This window comes from Macrotis lagotis, chromosome 3, assembly GCF_037893015.1.
Source record: "Macrotis lagotis isolate mMagLag1 chromosome 3, bilby.v1.9.chrom.fasta, whole genome shotgun sequence".
Taxonomy (NCBI): Eukaryota; Metazoa; Chordata; class Mammalia; order Peramelemorphia; family Peramelidae; genus Macrotis; species Macrotis lagotis.
The window spans coordinates 11,943,113-11,965,904 of NC_133660.1; the positions used below are offsets into that span (position 1 = coordinate 11,943,113).

The 22,792-nt window shown below is 34.7% G+C and overlaps 1 protein-coding gene across 1 annotated transcript in view; it reads left to right on the forward strand.

The window, feature by feature from the left end:
* BANK1 (B cell scaffold protein with ankyrin repeats 1) overlaps positions 1-22,792 on the forward strand; it is a 485,960-nt gene that overhangs the window by 150,233 nt on the left and 312,935 nt on the right. The window lies entirely within an intron of this gene.

The window sequence follows — 22,792 nt, forward strand, 5'->3', positions numbered from 1 at the left end:
AGACTAGACTCATTATAAAGTTGCAGTAGAACAAGAAAATGAAGGAAATTAATGAATGGAAAGATAAAAGATAAAGATATTTCAACACTAAAAATAGACTTTTCTATGGTTAGGCCACTGCAAAGCAAAACAAATTAAAAGACTAACCAGCTAAACCAATGAATTGGGATTTGGAAGACAATGAAATCAGATAAGGAAACCAATGAAGATATTTTTACTATATTGTTTTAATTATATAATATATACATATATTAAACTATATTATTTTATAATTTTCTATTATATTCAGTTCTCTTAGTGGTGGAAGAGTAAAAATTGTTGTACCTAGAAAACTGAAACCAACAACATGAGAATAATATTCTTCATTGTTTTAAAAGTAATAAGTCCAAGGATATGTATTAGTTAAAATATTGTTGGCAATTACTGTAGAGATAGTTTTGATTTCATTACAAATTACTGTCCTCCATGCCCATGTTCTTTTTCACCTTCATCTCTGAGAATAACCTAGCTTATTTCAAAGTTCAGTCTAAGTTCCATTTTTCTACATGAAAACTTTATTCATCCTCCTTTCTAGCTATAATATCCTATTGCAATAATAATTAGATTTTCCTGGAGACATTGTAATGGCCCTTCTTGTCTATGTGATTTTAGCCAGTTTATTTTATACAAAATTTGAACAATTGCTCCCAGTTTCAAGTTTGGAAAATGCCTAACATTAAGGCAAAGGTTGGGCTTTTGGCCTAAGTTTGCATTTATATCAGTCTCTAGTGATCCCCTGGACTCTTGTGGTTGAGACAAAATTCAAGTTACTGGAAATGTCTGAGTAATGAAACAGAAGATTATTTTACTGTGGAAATACAAGCAACAGAAAAAGAAGTTGGGGGAAAAGCTGACCTTCCTAAACAGTCCCCTTAGCTTTTTGTTAAATGGGTACATTGGTAACATCAGCCCACATCTTTTGTTCTAAAATGCTTTTAGAGTGGAGGATGGCTTTATTATCTTCCTTCTCTGCCACAGCTCATTTCTAGTTTGTTTTTTCTCCCTTTCCTGGGTTCTCTGGGATAGAGGTACCTGGCTGAATTCTGTATGACCCCACGCCTTTCTTTCTACTTCCAAATTCATGGAATGACTGCTTTTGAAATAACAATAATTGGCATTTATTGGGAACTTTAAAATTTCTGCCTTCATAACACTTTAAGGTACCTGCTCTCATTATCCTTATATAACTGATGATAAAATTATCTAAGAGTGATCAAATGATTTGCTCAGGATTACAGTCAATGTGTCTCAGATATAATTTGAACTCAGATCTTCCTGACTACCAATCCACTTTCCTTGCTCTCACTGACTATTCCTTAAGATTTGTCCAAATCTTCCAAATTATGACTTTGATTGATTCAAGGTGGTAAACTGGCCTAATTCCCATATAATTTTTATTGATTGACTCAGGCAATAAGTTAGTTACTTTTAGTGGGGTGTAGTAAGTAGTGGAATCTGACCCTTATATTGTGATTCTGAAGCAATTAATCAATCAATAAATATTTGTAAATATTTATTTATCATATATACATACATATATATATCATATATATATATATATATATATATATATAGAGAGAGAGAGAGAGAGAGAGAGAGAGAGAGAGAGAGAGAGAGAGAGATACACAAATTTATCCATACAATATATGCATGTATGTAGGGATATATGCATCTATATATAGATATATATATACACACATACACACACACACACACACACACACACACACACACACACACACATATATATATATATATATCCTGACATACTGATGTAAATCTGGATAGATAATTATTTTATGCATATGTATAAATATATATATATATATATATATATATACACACACACACACACACACACACACACATATGCTGTCTCCTTGAGGGTAGGGATTGTCTTTTGCCTCTTTTTGTATTCCAAATGCTTAGCATAATTCTAGAATATGAGGCACTTCATAAATTTTGATTGATTGATTGATTTCTTGGTTGATTTATTGATTAAAAAGCCAAGCACTGTTTGACTGGGCATACAAGCAGATAAACAGAAACAGTCCCTCTCTACTATGGATTTTCATTCTAATGGGAGAAATAGCAAGTACAAAAATATATACAAGATAAATATAATTTTAACAAATACATAAACACTATATAAGTAATATATGTGTGTATACTGTTTATAGTATAGACGCATATATACATATATATATATATATAAAGGTATATGATGTATTTAAATAGAAAGTTGTTTGGGACACAGGAAATTAATAGTTGTAGGGATCTAGAAAAACTTCATGTAAAAGAAGCACTGTAACAACTTTAGAAACTGATTAATTAATTTATTTTTTTAGATTTTTTTTTACAAGGCAATGGGGTTAAGTGACTTGTCCAAGGCCACATAGCTAGGTAATTATTAAGTGTCTGAGGTCACATTTGAACTCAGGTCCTCCTGACTCCAGGACTGATGCTCTATCCACTGTGCCACCTAGCCGTCCCTGGTCATTTTGTTTTATCCCTAATGCTAATACATTAACTTAGGGCTCTCTCTCTCTCTCTCTATTTTTTTTAGCAGCAGTACAGTTAAATAGAATAACAAAAGTAAAGATCACTTAGGAAAGTAGGGAAACTGAAATATCATTTATTCCACTGTTTGAGCCCACTTGATATAATGTCTACATTGCACCAGCAAAGCAAGACCAAAAATAATAATATGTGTTTGTAATGCAGACAGTTTCATTTTCTTGTGACAAATTTACCTTTTCTTCCACCTAAGGCATTCCATTCATAACAAAAGCACCTATAACTAAAGAATTAATAAAAAATGAGCCATGGTGCAATTGGTATTCCCTTTAAGGGTCAAGTGAGCTTCCATATGCTTGTTTTAAAACTGTATTTGTTCTAGGAGGGAACAAATATGCCTCAAAGAATGATGATGAAATGGATTTGATTGCCCCTGAATCGTAATTGCAATTTATAAAATATATATAATGCCTATTTAAATAGTTCTTAGGTAAAGGATGGATAAAAATGAATGCTTTGCATAGTTTTGAAATAACTAATAAATATTTAACTCCATTCCTACCTTTACAGGAGAAATAATAGATAGAACATTGTACCTGGAGTCAGAAAGCCCTGAATTCCTCTGGCTTCAATAATAGTCAAGTGACCTAAGTGAAGTCATTATTCTATGCCTCAGTTTACTCAACAGTAAAATGCAGATAATGGGAAGCTCTATTTCACAAGCTTGTTATGACAATCAAATTATTTGTAAAGTGATTAATAATTGTAAGCATTTAAAAATGCTTATTATCTTCCCTCTTTAGTCACAAGAATGAGACTGGCAAAAACTCTCATTTGAGTGCATCCCTGGCTTTCCTCCTGCTATTAAAGAAGACTTTGGCTATAAATGGGTAGCTCAGAGCTCAATTAAGGTTGTTATAATTACTTTCTAACATGAAATTCTCCTACAATAGTAACAGAATTCTTATCTCTTCTGTTATTTTATAAATCATATCATAATGTAGCAAGGTAAATAAACCCTCTTGAGTTAGGGAGATTAGAATTTAAGAATATATTGAAAGGGCAGAGCTATACCAGTGGGCGCCATACATTTTTTTAAGACAAGGAAAATAGAGATAAAGGAAAGAAAATGTTTATTTCAAAGCAAAATCATATATATATATATATATATATATATATATATATATATATATATATATATAAAATGGAAGAAAATTTTTTATATGCTTGGATTTGCATGTATAGAAAAAAAGCTAGAACTTATTTTTATACATGTAGCATTTTACATACTTTCTAGTGTACTAAGGTCCAATTTGTTCATCCTAGTAAAGATTTGGAGTTGCCCAAAAGACAATACATCCTTTCATTTACACAGATAGCAAACATCCATTAAATTTTTAATCTGTGTAAAGCATCAGAAAAATGACCTCGAGTTTATATTCTACAGTGATAGAAATCCAAAAAAAAGTCACTTCTGGCTCAGATATAGTTCAAGAACTAGGTCAGGATAATGATATACATTCTTTTTGTTGTTACCAACATAACTGTTCTTCTTTTTAAATTTTTAAACATTTTATTTGTTTTCCAATTATATACCGTAGTAATATGTACCCATCATTTTTTGCAAGACTCTGAATTCTACAAATTTTCCCCCTCCTCCCTTCCCACCCCCCAAAGGCTGTCTGACAGTCTCTACATTGTTTCCTTGCCATAGATTGATGTAAATTGAATGTTATAGGAGTAAACATAAGAATAAACATAAACCCCCTCAGCCCCCCACCCAAGAAGATGGGAAACCTCAAGAACAGAGAGAGAGAGAGAAAAAAAACTTGTACTTCAGGCTGTTTTCAGGTTCCAATGGCTCTGTCTCTGGGGTGAGTTGCTTTCTTTACCATAAGAGCACCAGAGAAGTTGCTTCAATATTTTTCCCACAGTTGCTATTACTAGCTCTACCTCTGCTCTATTTCTCCCTACTCTCATTTATTCTATTCTCTCTCTCCTTTCATCCTGGCCAAGCATGTTGCATCTGAGTACCCTCTCCCTCGATCTTCCCTCTCTTCTATCACCTATTCCCCCTTCCATCCCCCCATTCCCCCTCATCCTATCCCTTTCCTCCCATCCTTCTCCAGGGCAAGACAGATTTCCTCACCCTATTAAGTGTGTATGTCATTTCCTCCCTGAGCCATTTTTGGATGAGAATGAAGGCTCACTCATTCCCCCTTGCCTTTCCCCCTCCCCTCCATTGAAAAAGCTTTTTTTTACTCTTATGTGAAATCTCTCAGCTTCTTCTTCATCTCCTTTCCCTTCCTCCCAGTACTTTCCCCCATCGCCCATTGACTCCATCCCTTTAACACATCATACCATTATATTCTACTCCTTCCTATGTCTTGTCTATATATGCTCCTTCTAACAGCTCTTATAAATGAGAAAGTTCATATGAATTATCAATATCTTCTTCCCGTGTAGTAATACAAACAGTTCAACCTCATCAAGTTCCACATAGTTGGTTCCTCTCTTCCAGTCCCTCTATGGTTCACCAGTGTCCTGTACTTGGAGATCAAACCTTCTGTTCAACTCTGGTCGTCTCTAGGAAAGTTTGAAAGTCCCCTGTTTCATTGAAAATCCATCTTTTCCCCTGAAAGAGGATGTTCAGTTTTGCTGGGTAGTTGATTCTCATTTGTAAACCAAGATCTTTTGCCTCCTGGAATATCATATTCCAGTCCCTATGAACCCTTAATGTAGATGCTGCCAGATCCTGTGTAATCTTGACTATGGAGCCTTGGTAGTTGAATTGTCTGTTTCTGGCAGCTTTTACAATTTTCTCTTTGATTTGGGAGTTTTAGAATTTGGTTATAATATTCCTGGAAGTTTTTCTTTTGGGATCCCTTTCAGGGGGGTGACTAGTGAATTCTCTCAATTTCTATTTTACCCTCAGCTTCTAGAATCTCAGGGCAATTTTGCTGTATTATTTCTTAAAAAATGAAGTCTAGGCTTTTTTCCTGGTTGTGGCTTTCAGATAGTGCAATAATTTTCAAATTATTTATTCTGGATCTGTTTTCAAGGTCAGTTGTTTTTCCAATGAGATATTTCACATTTTCTTCTAATTTTTGGCTTTTTTGGAAGAGTGTTAATTCTTCCTGATTTCTTGCAAAGTCATCAACTTCCTTTAGTTCCATTTTGCATTTGAAGGAGTTATTTTCTTCAGAGAGCTTTTCTATCTCCTTTTCCAGCTGGCCAGTTCTGCTTTTTAAGGCATTCTTCTCCTCATTTGTCTTTTGTTTTGCTTTTTCCATTAAGCTAAACTGGTTTTTAACATATTATTTTCTTCAGTATTTTTTTTGTATTTCTTTCACTAAGCTTTTGATTTGGTATTCATGATTTTTCCCCATTGCTCTCATTTCTCCTCCCAATTTTTCCTCCACCTTCCAGAATTGCTTTTCAAAGACTTTTTTGAGCTCATCCACAGTCCGAGCCCATTTTCTGTTTCTCTTGCAGGTTTTTGGATACAGAAGTTTTGATTTTGTCATCATCTGAGTATGTGTTTTGATCTTCCATAGGACTAAAGTAATTCTCTATGGTCAGATCCTTCTTTTTCTGTTGTTTACTCATTTCCTCAACCCAAGGCTAATTTACAGGACTTCCAAGGCTTTGGGGGTTTTTTTTGGGGGGGGGACACCCCACTGGAACCTTTATTCCTCCAAGGTTTTATGCTCTCTTGTCTGTGTTTTGATATGTAGATGACCACTGCACTGCCCTCTGCCCTGAGGCTATAAGGCGGCTGGATCCAGCTATTTTAGTAAGGAAGCCCAAAGGGCACCCTGGGTCTGAGTGTAGGCAAACAGCAGAGTCCTTCCCCAGGGAGAGCAGAGAAATCTCTGCAGACTTCCCTTACCTTCTCTAGGGGTGCAGGATGCTTTCTCCCAATTCTCACTGCAGGTTCTGCGGCCAGTGCTCCTCATACCAGTCTCAAGCAGGTACAGCAGTTCTCTCACCACACCTTTAAGCTGTTGTAGGTGACCTCTGGGCTGGGCTGGGCTGCTCCAACCCCTAGTCCTGGTGAAGCACACCTTTCCCTCAGGAGTTTCTAAGTAATCTTGGACTGGGAAAATGTATCACTCAGTTATTCTGTGGGTTCTGGCCCTCTAAATTTTGGCTAGAGCCCTCATTTGTTTGTTTTTGGGGGGACTGGGGGGTCAGAGTTGTCAGGGAATGCTGCTTTCAAGCCACCATCTTGGCTCCGCCCCCCCCATATATGTTCTTAATAGCATTTTGTTAGGGGAAAGGAAAGTTTCTATGGATTCCTTTGGACAAGGAAATACTTAAATAACTGTTCTTTAGGTCACTTGGAAACCTCCTCTGAATTAATTAATCCAGATAGAGTTCATCTGCATATATAACAACCTGGGAATTACCATGGCATTCTTTATGTTTTTGTTCTGAAATACATTATTAGTAGCTTTAGTTTTTGCAACCAAGAGGTATCAGTTCTGGTTCTCCTCAGAGAACAGATTTCCCCTAATATTCCCCATTTTCTCTTGGAAAGGGATTATTTAGAGATGACACAGACCTTGTCCAGATTAGATAATTCTGATATTCATGTGAATTACTGAATTTGTGTGTGTGCATAGATGAGTACATACATGTGCAAATTTGCATCATATGGAGGGATGGGAACATTTTGAAAATAGGAAATTAAATATTTGTCAATTTTTTCAAATTTTTAAACAGTTTTTCAATTAAATAATTAGTCAAATAATTTGTCCAATCAGAGAATATACTGAAAAATTATGTAAGGTTAGCTACTGTGTAATTTTATTGGTGCAGATAATTCTCAATAAGGAAATTTCCTCTAAAAGTTCAGGAATAAAAAGCTTTGGAGAATTTTCAGTGGATTTTGAAGGAGTGAGCTACTTTTTCTGTGGTTAGAGACAAGGCTCGTACCTGGACCTTCTGACTTAGCAGTTCTCTATCTGCTGAACTGTGTTATCGCTTAGTATAGGACAGCATTAGTTATAGAACAGATACATAAAACCAAGCCTATGGCTAAAGTTCTAACTATGGCTAATTTATAATGAAACTTCCTAGCATCTCTGGTTGAAGTGGTATAATATGGCAGGTACCCTTGGCTTTACTGTAAGCTTCATTATTCTGTCCAGTGCTGGAAACCTAAAAATTAGTACCAAGAGACTTTCCAGAATCAATTAAAAGCTACTGTGTGCAGAGCCCTGCAACTGTTCTATGAATTGAAGAGAATGAATGATAATGAGAAATCTGGTTTTGTTGTTGTATTTTTAATGAGACCCACTAGACCTTGGAGCACTCTTCCTACACTGGTTCTTCTGCTTAGAAGCTTTCTATAGTTCTTTAACCCCTGAAAGGGAGATGATAATTAGGAACCCACTAGCTCCATCAAGGTGCAACTTCTGAAGCATCTCACTCCCATCATCCCTTGAAAGAGGTGGAAGTAAAGAAAGCAGAGACTGGGAAGATAATTAGGAATTCCCATCAAGTCATAGAAACAGAAAGCAACTTTTATTTAACTTGGGTAATTAAAGCCTTTGAGACTCTAATCCTATTTATAAAGCTATCCTGAGGCAAAGGTGACTTATCTTAGCAAAACAACAACCAGATACTATATAGTAAAAATATTAAAGCAAAAGGCAAAACGCAGATAACAATTACTGATCAAAGCAGGAGCTTGTAGCATTCTATTCTATTAAGGAATAAAATGTTTCTAGAATCTGATATCAAGAAATATTCCTTAGTCACATTTTTGGAGGCAGTGGTGGTATTGCTGGGTCAGTAATTAAATGGACAGTTTAATAAGTCTTTGGGCATAATTGCAGAGTACTCTCCAAAATGGTTGGATTAGTTCACCATTCCATCAACAGTGAATGGGTCCAATTTTTCTGCAGTTACTCTAACATTTGTTGATTTCCCCTTCATTCATTTTAACCAAACTTAATAGGCATAAAATGATCTCAAGATTGCTTTAATTTGCATTTCTTTAATCAACAATGATTTAGAGCACTTTTTCATAAGGCTATAAATTGTCATTAATAACCAAAGCCACATTCCTTTTTATGCTGTGTTTCATTCAAGGAAAAAAATTAAGACAGAATGATACACCGAGGAAGAGGGAAATGGTATGACAGGGGTAAGGAAAAGGAATTTCAGAGAAGGGAATGTACCAGGAAGGAAAGTGGGGCTGGTAAGGGGAGGAATGCTAGGATCTTTAGAATATGCCTGATAGAGGCATAGAGAAGGGAAGACAAAATAAGCATATTGAAATAGGGCTTATTTTGTGTTGGAGCAGTTGATAGTGGTCCTTCGTTCTTGAAGAAGGTCATGATATCAGGGAGGTGATGCTATGACAAGCACATGAATTGGATTAGAATTGGGGGGGTTGCTAAGTCACCAGTCTCACTTTCTCCTCTGAAGCCATCTGGGTTCAGTGGCCAGATATGAATCAGGACAACTGAAGATGACCCTGGATGTGAGGCAATCAGGGTTAAGTGACTTGTCTAAGGTCACACAGCTAGAATGTGATGGTATATAGAGTTCAATTAATCAAGAATAATTTGAGTTTGGCAGAGTGTATTATTCCAAGCAGTACTTTGTGGTTTCCAATTGATGCCACTAAATATGGTAGCTTGTCTGATGGGAAAGGCAATGGAATAGAGTAAATGGAAAACCAGTCTTAGAGAAAGGAAGATGTGAGTTCAATCCAATTGGTGCTACATATTAGATTTGTACCCCAGAGCAAGTATGTAGCCTCTTGGGAATATGAAAAATTCTCCAAAATTTTATATGACAGAAAAATTATAGATCTATGCACTTCCATTGAAAAAAGATTGCTCTTCCTTATCTTGATCCTTATCTTATACAGGTCCCATGCCTCATTTGCTATATGTATATAAAAATCCATACATATGTTAATCTAACCATTCCTAGATTTTTATTCAAATTACTGTTTAATTTTATTAATTTTGTATCCTCATTACTCAGATGCACAGATACAAAGGGCTAAATATATGATTCCTGAACTGATACAATTGAGTTGCTGTACTTGAAATGGTCTTCTGACTATAAGGGTCACCAATTTTATTGTGATGACTAGATAGGTTTTTTAATTACTTCAATTAATTTAGTACAATTCAATAAATATTATTAAATGCTTATTCTATATTAAATAAAAAAGACCTATATTGTATTTGAAGAAGCTGGCTTTGGAATCTCAAAGAGATATGCTCAAGTCTCACCAGTGTCATATACTGTCTGTGATCCTGGATAAGTCATTGACCTGAAAGCTATGCAGGTAGTGCTTTCTAATAAAAAAAAAGTTATCCCCATATCCCCCAAACTACAAAGCACTCTGTCATTTATTAGGGATATAGTAATGCAAAGGCACATGACTTTTGTCAAAGAATTTATTAAAAAAATCCTAAAAATTTTATTAAAACATCTTTGGATGAATAAATCATTTTGACAATTATTTTAAATACCAAAATTTACAGTAAAGGTTAAATGAAGAAAAACACCATCTACAGTCAGAGAAAGAACTGATAACTAGAAATACATATAGAATAATTTCACATATTCACTTATATATATATATATATATATATATGTGTTTGTGAATGTGTGTGTATGTGTGTGTGTATGTGTATGTGTGTGTGTGTAATGGTAGCTGTCTCAGGGTGAATAAAGAAAAGAAACATACTTGATAATTCTATTGTATATTTTAAAATTGTACATAATAGATTTGCAGTTTCATGTGAAATCATCTTTTAGTTATGTTATGGAAATGTTTGTTTTATTCTATAAATTAAAATAAAATAGTTTTTATAAAAGAAATCCCCCTTAAAAATTTTGTTTTGTGTGATTTTTGCCTGAAGGCATTATATAAACCAATTCCTTTTGCTTCCCTTAGTTTACCTGCATTAGTTGCCAAGATGACATGTAGATATGCAAAAAACAAAAACAAAAAACAAAGAAAGAAAAAGGAAAAGAAAACAGAAAGAAAATGTTGTTTCTGGGAGTAGAAGATTACAGCATCATTTATCCAAAAGTCATTTGTTTAAACTCATTTAAAAATATGGAAAAACTAAAGCCCAGCAATTTATTCAACTTTGACAACCCCTGGGAGGCATCACTTAGCGTTAGAAGGAGCACTGAATGTGGAGTCACAGAACATGGAGTTGAATCAGTTCCGCATTTAAAGTTTGTAGTCCCTGGGGAAAATCCTTTTATTCTTTTGATTCTGGTATCATCATATGTAAAATGAGAAATTTGGTATAGATATCCTCTAAGATCTTTATAGCTTAGTCCTTGATCTTAGTTTACTGAGTAGCTGAGCCAAAATTTAAACCCAGGTCTTCAGATTCAAAACTCTCTTTCATTCTGTAAAAGTTGGAAGACAAATGGTTAGGTTGTCTAACTTCTAACTCTTTTAACAGATCAAAACTGGATATGACGTCAGAGACTTGGTGTGAATAGTAGAAAGATACATGTGTGTATACCTATATATTGCCTATAATATGTATTCTATAGTTTAAATGAGGAGAAAAGTACAAGAGAAGAAATAAAACAAAGGAAACTTCTTTTAAATTATTGTTCAGTCATTCTCCTTTTGGAAAATTGGATGAGCAACTTCAATGTAAATCTATGGTAGAGCATTCTGATCCCTCCTTTGAGCATGAAGGAAAGCCATGAAAAATGAAGATTCTTGTTGTTTAGACTTATCCTCATTGCTCAATATCCATATATCTTATTCCTGATGACTTCTACCCACACTGTTCCAGACCTGTTTTTCCTTTGAAATGATATTAAGTGATATGTCTGCTACATAAAAATGTCTGGTTAAAATTTAGATTGTCTTTTTAAACTGAATCTTATGGTTTATTTATTTTATATTATTGTAATAATCTTTTTTAGAAAGTAAACATAACCCCCCCCCAAAAAAAAGAGAGAGACAGCTCAAGATAAGTGAAGTGAGAGGAAAAAAAAGTACACTTCAGTCTGTGTTCAGATTCCATCAGCTCTGTCTCTGGGGTGAGTTGCCCTCTTTATCATAAATCCACCAGAGAAGTTACTTCAATATCTTTTCCCACAATCACTGTTACTAGCTGTATTTCCCTCCATTCTGTTTCTTCCCACTCCCATTTATTCTATTTTCTCTCTTCTTTTATTCTGTCTCTGTTCAGAAGTGTGTTGTATCTGAATACCTTCTCTCACAATCTTCCATCTCTTCTATCACTTACTCCCCCCTTCCCTCCTACTCTTCCCCCACATCCCATCCCTGCCCTTTCATTTTTCTCTAGGGTAAGATAGATTTCTATATTCTCTTAAGTGTATATGTTATTTCCCCTCTGAACCATTTCTGATGAGAATGAAGGCCCCCTTATTCTCCCCACCTTTCTCCCTTCAACACCATTGCAAAAACTTAACTCTTTTATGTGAAATGTTTTTGCCTCTTCTTCCTCTCCTTTCTCTTCCTGCCAGTACTTTCCTTTATCACCCATTGACTTTATCATTATGTTATATATTATGTCATGCCATATCATGTCATGTCATGTCATATCATGCCATATCATGTTGTATCATGGCACATCATGGCACATCACATCGTATCATGTTGTACCATGTCATGCCATGCTGTACCATGTCATGCATTGCCATGTCATGCCATGTCATGCCATGTCATGCCATGTTGCACCAAGTAATATCATGTCATGTCATATCATAATTATTATATCATAGCATAGCATAGAATGCCATATCATTCCATACCATATGATATAATGTCATGTCATGTCATGTCATGCCATGTCATGCTATCACATTTCATGTCACACCTTGTCATGTCATGTCACTCTATGTCATGCCATGTCATTCTATGTCATGCCATGTCATGTGATATAGTGTGATGTCATATTATATCATGTTTTATTATATTTATTATATTATCTTATACCTTCATATTCAGCTCCTTCCTGTGCCTTGTCTATATAGGCTCCTTCTAACACCTCTTATAACTAAGAAAGTTCATGTGAGTTATCATTATCTTCTTCCCATGCAGGAATACAAACAGTTCAACATCATTAAGTTCCTCATAGTTAGTCCTGCCTCTATGGTTCAACTGAGTTCTGTACTTGGAGAACAAATTTTCTGTTCATTTCTGGTTTTTTCAATAGGAAAGTTTGAAAGTCCCCTGATTCATTGAAAGTCTATCTTTTCCCCCAAAAGAGGATGCTCAGTTTTGCTGAGTAGTTGATTTGCAGTTGTAATCCAAGATCTTTTGGCTTTCAGAATATCATATTCCAAGTCGCTATGAATCCTTAATGTAGATGTTGCCAGATCCTGTGAAATCTTGACTATAGAGCCATAGTAGTTGAATCATTTGTTTCTGGCAGCTTTTAGTATTTTCTCTTTGACTTAGGAGTTTTGGAATTTGACTATAATATTCCCAGAAGTTTTTCTTTTGGAATCTCTTTCAGGAGGTGATCAGTGAATTCCCTCAATTTCTATTCTACCCACTACATCTAGGATTTCAGGGCAATTTTGTTGTATTATTTCTTGAAAAATGAAGCCTAGGCCCTTTTCCTGGTCATGACTATCAGGTAGCCCAATAATTTTTAAATTATCTCTCTTAGATCTGTTTTCTAGGTCAGTTGTTTTTCCAATGAGATATTTCACATTTTCTTCTACGTTTTTTGTTATTTGTTATTTTTTATTGCTTACTGATTTCTCACAAAATCATTGACTTCCTTTAGTTCCATTTTGCATTTGAAGGAGTTATTTTTGTCAGAAAGCTTTTTTATCTCCTTTTCCAGCTGGTCAATTCTGCTTTTTAAGACATTCTTCTTCTCATTTACTTATTGGGTTGCTTTTTTCCATTTGGCCTAAATTAGTTTTGTTTTTAGGTTTTTGCAAGACAAAATGGGGGGTTAAGTGGATTGCCCAAGGCTACACACCTAGGTAATTATTTGTCTGAGGTCAGATTTGAACTCAGGGAGTCCTGACTCCAGGGCTGGTGCTCTATCCATTGCTCCACTTAGCCACCCCCCTAAATTAGTTTTTTATGTTATTTTCTTCAGTATTTTTTGTATTTCTTTCACAAAGTTGTTGACTTGGTTTTCCTGATTTACCTGCCTCTCTCTCATTTCTCTTCCCAATTTTTCCTCTACCTCCCTTACTTGTTTTTCAAAATCTTTTCTGAGCTCTTCCATAGTCTGAGCCCATTTCCTATTTCTCTTAGAGGCTTTGGATACAGAAGTTTTGACTTTGTCATTTTCTTATTATGTATTTTGATCCTCCATGGAATCAAAATAATTTTCTATGGCCAGAGTCTTCTTTTTCTGTTGTTTGCTCATTTCCACACCTTATGATTGATTTACCACACTTCCAAAGCTGTGTGTGTGTGGGGGGGGGAAAATTAAGTCATCCCACAGGGACCTTAATTGCTCCAAGGTCACTCTCTCCTCTACCCTGGATTGGTGAGGAGAGTCCCTGTTTGGCTATGGTGCTGTTGTGGGAGCCCAGACTGCAACCTGAATCTGAGTGTGGGCAAACAGCAGAGTCCTGACCAGGGAGAGCAGAGAGACCTCTGCAGTCTCCCCGGACCGATGGTAAATCTGTGGGTTGGTACTCTGGAAGTGCTAGGTGGCTCAGCAAGTTCCTACCACAGGGCTGCTCTGAGGTCAGCACTGGCCAGGGCTCCATGCTCACTCTAGTGCTGCAGAGTTCTCTCACCAGCCCTTCAAGCCATCCCCAGTGATCCCTGGGCCGAGAAGTCTGGAAACTGCCCCCATCGTCATGGACACAAGCTCACACATGGAGCCAGGTGCACTCAAGGTCCTAGGCATCCTGGGGCTGTTCCTAGAAAGCTGGAACTGGCTTGTTCCTGCCCTGCTGCACTGTGACTCTTTCCAACCCCCAGTCCCAGTGAGACAGACCTTTCCTGCAGATCCTTTAAGTTGTCTTGGACTGGGAAATTGTATCACTCAGGCTTTCTCTGGGATTTTGCCCCTTTAAATTTTAACTAGAGTCATAATTTGACGATTTGGGGAGTTTGGGGGGATGAGATTCCATGAAATCTTGCCCTCACCCCTCTATCTTGGCTCCACCTCCCATTGTCTTTAAGAGACAAAAACATTTATGTCATGTAATTTAAATGATCCCCTGATAATATTGAATAAAAATAAGAAAACTTAGAAAGATACAGAAGGGATCATGGGCATTCTAAGTGGTTTCCAACTTGATTGTCCTTGAATGAGATATGGATTTATGGTTTATGGATTATCTGTCTCCTTTGTTAAACCACATATTCATCTCTTCTACCTGCAATTGGATATTTTAAGGAACTGTCTCCCACTTTCCCTATCCACAATGGCCCCAAGGAGAAGTAAATAATTTGTAATTTATTCTGTTTTCCTTCAGTTTTATTATTTGTTCACTAGCTTTGATGAGAAATGGAGGATGTGAAAAAAAAGAATAGAGCTAACTTAGCCCAAAGGGTGTTTTTTTATTATCCTTGATATATATATATGGAGAGAGAAACAGAGAGGCAAAGCCAGAGGATTGATAGATGTCTAAAGATATCTATATGTATCCATTATATCTTATGTCTTTCTATTTTTCTAGATATGTGTTATATCTGATGTCTTCCTGGCTTTTCTTTCTAGGTATCCTAGATATCTAAGGATAGCTATTATCTCTTATATCTTTCTTATCTTTCCAGATAGCTTTCTATCTATCATTTAACTATTTACAACTATCTGAATTTAAAATGGAAAGAGAAATATATTCCTCAGGCATTTTTCAGTTTCTTCAGAGCATTATATATCTTTAGTTGCTGTAGATGCCTGTAGATGAATGGAAACTGAGTAAGATAGTAAAAATAAGAAAAAAGAGAAAAGGTCTTTAAAAAACAGCCTGGAAGAAGGAAACATATATAACTTACTATACATGCATGTTTACATTTAAATATTTATTTAGAAAACAGTACTTACCTAAGCCAACTTCTCTTTTCATTAGGAAGAAGGAAAAAATCCACAATTAAATGTTTAATTACTAACAATTATTCTTTAACTTTTATCTGTGTCTTATATTTTTCTGATACTTGAAATGTGTATTTATTTCATGAATTGCCTCAATTCAATTGTATTTAAAATACAAGTGATTACATCTCTGTTACTCACCTCTAATTGGTCCCTAAAAATAACATTTTTTCTTCCCCTTTTCTCTTTATTTTTCCCCAAATGCTTTTCAATTGCCTTTTAAAGGCTCTGTCTGATGGATGATAGATTAGATAGATAGATAGATGGAGGGATGGATGGATGGACAGACGGACGGACAGACAGACAGACAGGCAGGCAGATAGATAGCTAGATAGATACTTTTAAAAACAATTGAAAGCCATTATTCTTAGGTTTCCTTAACCATTTTTAATATCATGGATACCTTTGGTGGTCTGGTAAAATACATGGTCTGGTAAAGTACCTTTCTCAGAATAACATTTTAAATAAACAAAATAAAATATGTAGGATTGCAAAATAAATGAATTATATTAAAGTAAATTTATGCCAGATTTTTTAAAGACAATTTCATGAGTCTTAGGTTAAGAACTCTTACTCCAGCAGTTTCAAATGCAATCACTAAGAAATACTTCCTGAAGTTGAAAGATGCATTTGTCTTATAACCTAGCATCTCAAAAAGGGAGCAGATGGTCGTTGCTTCTAAGCATACTAAAGGTACATTTAAAAGAGCAAAATAAAGGTAAATAGGTTTTTTTGAATGCCATAACTTCTATGAAAAGAGAGAGCTAGAAAATAGTCCTCTGACAGATACAAAGTCAAAACACTTATACTTGAGGGCAGTTGAAGGAACAAAAGTTTGTTGACAATTTGTGTTATTCAAACTTTTTTATTCACTTTGGTGAAATACTTTATCCAACAGAAAAATAACCACAAAAATAACAAAATGAACACAAGATAACTAATATTTCTCTTAAAGTTACTTTTAAATGCTGATGCTCTGGAATTTAAGGTAAATTCTTTATACATAATTTTTGTGGGATAACTTTTTTGCATGGTAAGCTCTTTTATCTCTGAAAGTTCTATAGTGAGAGGACAGGTAGTGTCAATTTGCAATAACACAACTTTGATTGCTTTATATTTACAAGGTAAAGTAATCTTATATAAGGAACCAACTAATAGCTGACAAATGAACTCATGTCTATCAACTGGCTTCCTATGATATATTGATTAAGGCTCTGTTTGGGGTCTAGCCATTGTTGACCCTATCATTGTCACCTGATATAGAAGAGATGAAACAGTAGCAAGTTTGAGGAATGAAACTTCAACTGAATAAGTTTCTTAAGAGAGGAAAAGAAGGATAAAAGCAGGGGAAATAGAGTGTTGGGGATATTGTCTCATAACTATACAGTACTAAGTAAGATACATTTTTGTGGAGGTGAGGAGCAGGTAGAGGATAATATTTAGGAACATATCCTGAAGAATCCATATAGGAGTTTTCAAAGTGCATTGAATGATTAATAGTGACACTGATGAGATAAGTGCATTCCCCCTTTAAAAAAAAAAAAGACTTTTGGAATACATTTCCCATTTGGAAGAGGTGGTATGCTTGTCTTAAAGGGGAAAAAATCAATGTCTTTTGGAACTCATTCCTTGAAAATTCTAATCTCGTCAAATTTGACATAATCCTGCACAGTGATTGTTTTCTTATTACACAAAAATATATTGGTAAACTTTTTTGAAGTGGTTATTTTATCATAGTATTACACATATGACAAATGTTGGAAAAATGAACTTTCTTTATATTTTGCTAGTTCAAAATAAACAAGAAATTTTATAATAGCTATGATTTCCCTTGCTTTTGAGGATTATAAAGAAAAGAAAATTGTAGTTAATTGATCCATTTCTGTCTATTGCCCTATTCACACCATTTTGGTTCTCCTATTCAGTCATTATTACTAAACTGAATCACAAATATTTTTCATTGTTCCATTATACATCTTCTTATTTCCTTTGAATTCCCCTCATGGATTGATAATTTAGCATCTTATAGGATCTTATAAGATAATTAGGATGCTATGAATTCTTCTACTATGCCACTTTATTTGTATTTTTAAATAAATTCTCATGTGTTATTCTAAATGGTCAAAATATCTCCTCACAGTTATCCTCTTTTCCTGGCTCTAATGGCTTTTAAGGCTTTTAAGGCTTAATGCTTTTAAGGCTGTCTCATAAATAAGACTCTTTAGAAAATTTTAGTGAACAACCATTTCTTCACTTTGGTTCTGTATTGGTCTGTAGAGTGGTTCACAGGTTTTATTACAACTGTTCTTTCACTGAGAAGTTTTTGAAGAGTTTTGGAGGAGACACAAGTACCAATTGAACTTAACTATCCAAATTAGAAAAATATATTTAGTTGTTTAATAATTAATTAAATAATTTTTTCATGATTAGTAAAAATTTTACTAATCAGTTGATTTAATCATTGATTAATTTCATTGATTAAGTCATACAAAAAATTATAACACAGATGCATAGTGTCCTTCCTTAAATTACACTTGTCTAAATAATTATGTGTATGAATAACTTTTAAAATAAGATAAGAAATTTCCATTTCCTTATTTTTTTATTGGAGGATGGGGGTCGAATACACATATTTCATCCATGTAGATATTTCTCTACTAATCAGCTTTCACTTCACTTTCTATTTTATGCTTTTTACTACTTCATAATTATAATGTTCCAAATTTGATGCCCAATTTGCATCCTTTGTTTCTCTGTCTTTCTATAAATAGTCATTAATTCAGTTGTTATTTGTAACATATTTATACTTCTTTTCATTTTCCATTAAGGTGCCTTTGAATAATAAGAATGTCTTAGACTATTTGCAAATGTTGTCAAACAACCATCACTGAACTCCATCTTAATCATTTTTTTCTGGGTCATGTTTTCATCCAACTCATCAAGTATGATTTTAGTTCTGTAGTTTGTTTAAGGAAAAGCAAATTCTAATTCATGCAATTTTAGCCTTGATGACAAAGTTGGGGAAGAATGATTTTGTCTCTGAATCCAATATGAATTAATCTTATTGCACAGCAGGCATATTGCCTTCATATTTGTATGTATGTGTGATCCATACAACTACAATTACGATTTCTTGCATTTATTTCCCAGCATTCTCACTGCTGTTCCAAAGAATTTTTTTTTTTTTTTTTGCTGAAAGTAATACTTTCTAAAATACTTTGGTTTGGCATAGTATATAAACCTTTTCTGTTGCTTTCTTCTAATGGTATGATCCAACATGTCACCAATTGATTCCTTGGAAACCATTCATTTCTGACTTTATTGAAATAGAATTGTTTTCTTCACTTAAAATATAGATTATTTTCCATATGGTTCTGTTGTGCATTATCTACAATACAATATTTCAAAATTAGCTTCATATCCCAAGATTAGCTTCCATCGCAATAATTTTCTGACTGCTAAAGAGAATATAATTTGAGGGTGGGGGAGATATTCCAGAAAATCAAGATAGTATACGTGTCATGTGTTCCTTCTGCTCCCTTGATTTTGGAGGGAATTGAGGATGATACTCACATAAATCTTACACCACTGGGTCTCAAAGAGAAATGTTTCATCTTCTAAGAATTTTTTCCCCATTTCCTTTCCTAATTTAGACAGTTTTGAATTTTATTATGGTCTTCAATATTTTTCTTTAAAATTCCACCAACATAAACTTGTTTTAGCACTATGTAAGACCCAGGATATGAATAATAAAGTATACTGCTATTCTAGAAATATGGAAAAGTTCTCCATGCATTTGCTTAAATCACATCTTTTTTTTGTTTTTTAGGGTTTTTTTTTTTTTTGCAAGGCAGACGGGGTTAAGTTGCTTGCCCAAGGCCACAAGGCTAGGTAATTATTAAGTGTCTGAGACCAGATTTGAACCCAAGTACTCCTGACTGCTGGGCGGATGCTTTATCCACTACGCCACCTAGCCGCCCCTTAAATCACATCTTTTAAGCTAAGTAGTTCATTCTTTTCTTAGTGAGGAGTTTTTCTTATCATATTTGGTCAGCTCTTTTGGGATACTTTTCAGGAGTCTTTGTTTGATCTCTCTTTGAATTGTATCTTGCTATATAGTATTACATCCTATATAATTTTAGTAAAGCTAAGGTGGCTGTACAAAGGAACATGGGATGATTCAGCTAGTTTGGTTAGACCACAAAATTAAAAAAGGTGTCTATATCCTTCCCTAATTAAAAACTTATCCCATGTGGTAGGTGTTTTCTTAATCAGAAAGACTTGCTATTTTATTAGACAAACACAAAAAAGTCAAAGCAGGAGTGAAAAGAGTTACAGCGGTTCTCATTAAAGTGTGGTAGTCCCTTTACTTGAGAGTAGTTCTTTACAAAATCCTAATGGGAAATGTTCTCTTAGGTTCTCATATGGTCTTCTTTTAGGAAAACAGAATCTTAGTTTTGAATGGGAATTTCAAAATTCTTTTATTCATCTTACTAAGAATATAGTCATCTTCTTCTGAACCCCCCCCCCCCAAATCTTCTAATGTGTTCTAGCAGTTCTGGTTCCTAGAGCAATTCAATTGAATAGGGGAGATGATTCCAGTAAGAATCTAAAGAATTCTTTGTGAGAGGCAACATGGCAACTTTCTATGTTAAAACATTATTCTAACTAACTAAACAGAAAGGGTATAAATTCTTTATCAATCTTTACCTTTTGATGTGCTACTTGCTCTGCCTCAGATGTGATTCTGACCTTTGGAACAAGGCGGTAAAAATCAGAATTGTATATGCACACATGGTTAACATATGGTTAAGAAAAGGAGAATGGAAAATGCTCTATGACCATTGACAGCAGTCTTTGCTAAATAAGGAGTAGAAATATAATAGCAACAAAATAAACTTTGATTCAATTTATTTTAGTTTCTTAATTTAGTTCCTAAGCCTATATTTGAACACCATTAAAATAAAATTTTCTAGCTATTATTTTATGGAATTTTTTTTCTTAAATTCAGAATAAAATAAATAATTTTAAAAAAAGAAATAAAAAAGGGGCAGTGAAGTAATACAATGGATATAGCACTGGCCCTGGAGTCAGGAGGACCTGAGTTCAAGTCAGACCTCAGACACTTAATAATTACCTAGCTGTGTGACCTTGGGCAAATCAATTAAACCCCATTGTCATTAAAAAAAAGAAATAAAAAAAGGAAATAAAAAAGCTTGCCAACTAGGTTTATTCCCAAATTAAGTTACTTAACTTCAACTGGATCATCAGTGCTCTATGCTGATCCTTCTATTTGTCTTTTACTAACTAGCTATTGTACTCTCCACTGCAGCTGTTCTGGAACTTTGTTCCTCGATATCCTGACATCATTAGCCTTACTTTCCTCTCAGAAATAAACCTTTTGGGGCGCCTAGGTGGCGCAGTGAATAAAGCACGGCCTCTGGAGTCAGGAGTACCTGGGTTCAAATCTGGTGTCAGACACTTAATAATGACCTAGCTGTGTGGCCTTGGGCAAGCCACTTAACCCCACTGCCTTGCAAAAAAACCTAAAAAAGAAGAAATGGACCTTTTGTCTTCTTCCACTGAGAAAAATCAAAATCATCAACAATAAATTCCACCCCCCCCCACTATGCCTCAAAAGCACTCTATGCCATTTCCTATCTTTCCCCTTCTGCTCCAGTCTTTGAGGAGAAGCTGACCTTTCTCCTTGTCAAGATAAACACTTTTACTCTTATTTTTGATATCACATCCTCATTTCTTCTTTAGGAATTTGTTTTGTGAAACATGGCCTCTTTGGTCCTCAGTCTTTCAACATCTACTGTCTCTTTTTGCTACATAAAACACAACTTCATCTCTTTCATTCTTCCACCCTCTCAGATTCTATATCTCTCCCTTCATAATGTCAAACACAAAGTAAAACAAAACAATGGAAACATGTTATTATTACATTCAAAGCGTATTACCAAATTATTAGTACTGCTCTTCCTTTTCAATTCTCAGTCCTTTGTAATCTTGTTTTCAACTCACCAATCTACTAAAACTCCTTCACCTAAGATAGCTTTCTCTTAATTATGAAATCAGTGATGTTTTCTTTCTTTTTTATTGTATAAATATTTCATTCATTTTCCAATTATATACAATAGTAGTTTCCATCTAACATTTTTAGTAACATTTAAAATTTTACACTTTTCCCCCCACCCTCCCTCCCTTCCTTCCCCGCCTGCTCCCCACAGAAGGCAATTTGATAATTTTTATATAGTTTCTATGTTATGCATTGTTTGAAATTGAATGTGTTGAAAGAAAAAAACATATCCTTGAGGAAAAGATAAAATACTAGAGGTAGCAACATTATCCAGTACATAAACCAGTTTGTTTTTTTTTAAATGAAGGCAATAGCCTTCGGTCTTTGTTTAAACTCCACAGTTCCTTCTCTGGATAGAGATAGTATTCTCCATTGCAAATACCCTAAAATTGTCCCTGATTATTGTCTTGACGGAATGAGCAAGTCCATTAAGGTTGATCATCATTCCCATGTCACTATAAGGGTATATAATGTTCTTCTGGTTCTGCTCATCTTGCTCAACATCAGTTCATGCAAATCTTTCCAGGCTTCTCTGAATTTTCATCCCTCCTGGTTTCTAATAGAACAACAATATTACAGAACATACATATACCACAATTTGTTCAGCCATTCCCCAATTGATGGACATTTCATCAATTTCCAACTCTTTGCCACCACAAAAAGAGTTACTATGAATCTTTTTTTGTACAAGTGATGTGTTTTCCCTTTTTCATGATCTCCTCAGGGTATAGACCCATTAGTGGTATTGCTGGATCAAAGGGTATGCATATTTTTATTGCGCTTTGGGCATAATTCCAAATTACTCTCCAGAAAGGTTGGATCAGGTTCAAGCTCTACCAACAAGGTCTCAGGTTTGTCCACATCTCTTCCAACATTAATCATTGTCCTTTCTGATCATATTGGCCAATCTGAGAGGTGTGACAGAATACCTTGGAGATGCTTTAATTTGCATTTCTCTAATCAATAATTATTTGGAGCAATTTTTCATATGACTATAGATAACTTTGATCTCCTCATCTGCAAATTGCTTTTGCATATTCTTTGACCATTAGTCATTTGGGAAATGGTTTGGTTTTTTTTCATAAATTTGACT